This window comes from Ranitomeya imitator, chromosome 1, assembly GCF_032444005.1.
Source record: "Ranitomeya imitator isolate aRanImi1 chromosome 1, aRanImi1.pri, whole genome shotgun sequence".
NCBI classification, from domain to species: Eukaryota; Metazoa; Chordata; class Amphibia; order Anura; family Dendrobatidae; genus Ranitomeya; species Ranitomeya imitator.
Genome location: NC_091282.1, coordinates 224,658,035 through 224,662,972, shown reverse-complemented (window position 1 = coordinate 224,662,972; position 4,938 = coordinate 224,658,035).

Here is a 4,938-nt window from a genome sequence, read left to right as displayed (position 1 = left end):
GATTTCCTTTTCAAATTTAAAACCTTTGTAAAACAAAATCATTTTTCTGGAGTCACCCTCCAGGACATCACCACATGTTACTCCCCGCCCTAATAGGGACAGGAAACACAAATAGCCCACTTTACTTTCTCTCTCCAGTGTTTTCCTGTCCCTATGGGGCATGAGGAAGTCATCCAGTGGTGCCCTGTGGCTGGCAACAGACACTGTCCTACATACCTTTTAGGCTGGGCAGCTGAGGACGATCGGTCTGGCTTTCCCCTCTGTTAGCTGCTCCTGTCTCCTTCGGGACACAGGACCTCGCCATTCTTCCTGCGCCTATGGGAAAAGCAGAATGGTTATGTACTGGTGGCCTCCTGGAACTTTCTGGCTGTCCTCCTCCCTTCTTTGTAATCTAGTGTGCGTATACCAGAAGTGACTTCAGAAGCTGTTGCAGGTCCTTCAACATAACTGTCGGTTGCATTCCACGGTGGAATGCACTGCTGAATATGGTATGCACATGGATTTTTGCAGGTATATGGGAGCTTTATTATCGCCTGCAAGAAATTTCCCCTTGCTTGCGACTATCAGACGACAGGGAGGAGGATCATCCAATCGGATGCTGTGTTGAGGTCCCAGCACATGGTCACAAGGAGCCTGGACTGAAGACGCCATAAGGTAGGACCTTTCCTATGATGGAGAGTGGTTGATCTTGCTCTGCATTTGCAGAACCCAGCGCTAACCTGAACCCAGTAACTACCTGGTATGGGTAGATCTCTTATTGATCCTTAGAGAGGCTGGTGATATTTGTGCTGTGTGGTATTATGCTGCTTTTAATGTATTTCTTCAATAAATAATGGATTTTAAGGAACAAAGAGCTGTATTACCCCTCTGATCGAAAAAAGAGAATGGTAATCCCAATACACAAATATTGGAGCTTCCAGAGAATTGCTGTGGGATACCAATAAAACTTAGATATTTCTTCCTCTAGTGGGAATCTCTCTAAGTCTTGAAAATAGTCAGAAATACCAAAATTAGATATCCAGGCAGCTAAAGTAACAAAAAAGATAACCTTGCCATTTGAAGATTCCTCGCAAGTGAGTGACTCAGTGGATCATAAAATGGACAGCCTGCTAAAGAAATCATGGGAGACTTCAGCAGCTCTGTTGAACACAAGTGTGGTATCTACATGTATAGTAAGGTCCATGTTCCGGTGGTTGAACCAGCTGGGAGAACATCATGGGACTCATAAGAGAAGAGCTGCTAGGATCCCTACCTCTTCTTCAGAAAACCACAGGATTCTTAGCTGGCGCTTCCGCATAGTCTATAAGAACAGTGGCCAGGTCTTCAGCATAGTCAAATTCAACGAGATGTACACTACAGTTAAAATTGCGGAGCAGTGACATAGCCTCAAATATTAGGCTCTGCTCTATTCCCTTCAGAAGAGAATATATGTTTGGACCAGCACTGGCTGAATTACTGGAAAAAGCATCTGATAAAAAGAAAACATTGCCAGAACCCAAGAGAGTCAGCAAGTGGCCCTTTGGGCCCTCACAAAGGGAGGGGGGGGGGAAGAGAAAGGATCAAAATCAATTTATCTCTCAAACCTTCACAGTCTGAAAATTACTTGCCTATCATCACCGGAGTTAAACGCCTTAATAGCAGGACTCCAGAAATTACTAGCTACAGGGGTAATCTCCTCAATACCAGAAACTGATTATGGAAGGGGACATTATTCTTGCATGTTCCTTGTAAGAAAAAAACAGCAAAACAAGGCAGAGATGCTTACCTGCCTAGGCCTCTAAACAAATGCACTATCAGGATGCAGTGGACCCATGTGGTTAAGATGGAGACTACACAGGTGCAGCATAACCGATGAAGCAGCCACTCTCAACCTACCAAACTAATGGAGGGGGTGGCTGCTTGGCACTTGGGGGTGGCCTCTCTGACCTTTCGCGGCGCCTGTGCACTGCAGTACTTTACCCTCAACAGGGCAGATAAAGTACGCCTGCGCAGGAGCCGCAGCAGGAAGCAAAGAGGGCGTCATCGTATGAAGATGGGAAGCGCTGCACCCGGACCGCATCGGGATTGCCCCTGGGTGAGTATAATATAACCTGTTTTTCTTATCTTTCAGGTGACATCGGAGCTTATCTACAGCATTACAGAATGCTGTAGATAAGCCCCTGATACCGATGGGCTAAGGGTACTGTCACACTAGACGATATCGCTAGCGATCCGTGACATTGCAGCGTCCTCGCTAGCGATATCGTCCAGTGTGACAGCGACCAACGATCAGGCCCCTGCTGGGAGATCGCTGGTCGGGGAAGAAAGTCCAGAACTTTATTTCGTCGCTGGACTCCCCGTAGACATCGCTGAATCGGCGTGTGTGACACCGATTCAGCGATGTCTTCGCTGGTAACCAGGGTAAACATCGGGTAACTAAGCGCAGGGCCGCGCTTAGTAACCCGATGTTTACCCTGGTTACCATCCTAAAAGTAAAAAAACAAACACTACATACTTACCTACAGCCGTCTGTCCTCCAGCGCTGTGCTCTGCACTCCTCCTGCTCTGGCTGTGAGCGTCGGTCAGCCGGAAAGCAGAGCGGTGACGTCACCGCTCTGCTTTCTGGCTGCCCGGCGCTCACAGCCAGACCAGAGAAGCAGAGCGCCGAGGACAGACAGCGGAAGGTAAGTATGTAGCGTTTGTTTTTTTACTTTTTAGGATGGTAACCAGGGTAAACATCGGGTTACTAAGCGCGGCCCTGCGCTTAGTTACCCGATGTTTACCCTGGTTACCGGGGACCTCGGGACCGTTGGTCGCTGGAGAGCGGTCTGTGTGACAGCTCTCCAGCGACCAAACAGCGACGCTGCAGCGATCCGGATCGTTGTCGGTATCGCTGCAGCGTCGCTATGTGTGACGGTACCTTTAGCTTATAGGCAAATTTTGGGGTGACAGATTCCCTTTAAGATCCAAAGTATCTCTGAGATTTGCAATGTCAGTCCTTGGCTCTATGACCTCATGTATCCAGGCAGTAGCTTGGGCTCATGCCCATAAAAGAATTCTACAGACTCACATACTATCTCCCTGGATAACAATCCGTTTACCTGGCCAAGTAGACTCATCTGGTGACAATTCAAAAAATTTGAGCAGAGGAGAATCCTGGAATCAGAATCCGCTATTGACCATCACAACAAATTCCAGTAAGAGGATGGGGGGGGTCACCAACAAAGTTCCGCCCACTAACATAGTACATATAACACAATTAAAAAAAAAAAGTTCAATCATTTTACATAATCATAATATACACATAATAGTGGTAACACATAGCACATCTAGTGTACAAAAATATCAATAGTGAAAGTATAATAGACAACCCAAATCCTGCATAGTCAAGCCAATCACTGATAAGCATCATCGTCGTCATGGAAATTAGTAACCTATCGATTTGTACGTCTCAAAAGATCATTGTACAGAGTCCTAAAGCCATTATATATCCAGAATTCATGTTAGTGCCAAAAGGGTGCGCAACCATACACCAATCACATGTATACGCACATCACCAGACAAGTCTCCATATCCATGCTGTTTCACAGCTGGCTTCTACGAGCACATGAGTCTTTGCCCCGGTCACATGAGTGAGGTCACAAGACCAGGTCTTGTGATGTATCACTCCGGAATATGTATTTTCCAATTGCGGTCATTGGACTCTGAATGTGCATCCTTATTTTTGAAGTGCTGTCGGCTGTTGCTTTGTATTTTCTGAGCAGAGAGATCATACACCCAAGAGAATGGAGTCTACATGCGGAAGTATTTCAAATGTTGGAAAACAAATAGGTTTCCCCAGAAGTTGACCTGTTTGCAACCCATCAAAATACAAAGGCAGAGCACTTTTTCTCTCTAAATCCAAACGCTTGTTTAGCGGTAGACTCTTTTGCACACCAGTGGGATTTCAAACTAACATATGCTTTTCTACCAATTCTTGCTCTACCAAGAACATTACAAAGAATCAAAAAGGACAACACAAAGACAATCCTAGTGGCACCAATCTGGCCAGAGAGACCCTGGTTGAGAACAATGAACAGCCTTAGGGTACTTTCACACTAGCGTTTTTTTAAATCCGTCACAATGCGTCGTTTTGCAGAAAAAACGCATCCTGCAAAAGTGCTTGCAGGATGCGTTTTTCCCCCATAGACTTCTATTGACGACGCATTTGCGACCGATTGGCACACTTCGCATCCGTCTTGTGACGGATGCGTCGTGCTTTGGCGGACCGGCAATAGAATACTAGGCACTCAGGAGATATTTTTGCAAGGTGAGAAGTGAACAATTCGTTTATTCAGTGCATCCAGCTCAACAATAAACGTTTTCGGTCTAATCACAAGACCTTCATTAGACACAGTTTTTGGATTACTGAAATATACATGTAAAAATACAAGAAATTCTGTTTAGACAAAATACATGATGCACAGTGTAAATACAGGCGTACAACATTCTGCTTGGAAGAATAAAATACATCACTTGAAATGTGACAGACAACGACCGTGGCGGACTAAGTAGAATCGGCCTGGTGTTCCGTGGGTCGTGAGCCTGGTTCAGGAGATGCTATGGACTGTGAACGTGTATAGGAAAGAAAGGTTTGTCAAATGATGGTATCGAGTCCCAGTGAAAGGACGACCTGAAAGGGTTGTAAAAAGACCGTCCCCTACATAGAAGAAGGATACAGCAAATGAGGTGGCCCGATATACGGGGTCACAGAACAAAGGTGCAGGGTGAGGTGCCTACAACACAAAGACAAGAGCACATAAAAAAAACACATAAAACAAAAAAAAACATATAGTAATGCCATATATCAGATATCGTGCAAGGCAACTGAGCGTAGAGCCCTTATAGGCGTACTATCCGTGAGTGTGACCACCATGAAACTATATGTAACGATACTAGATCTATAGATACAGTCCCTCA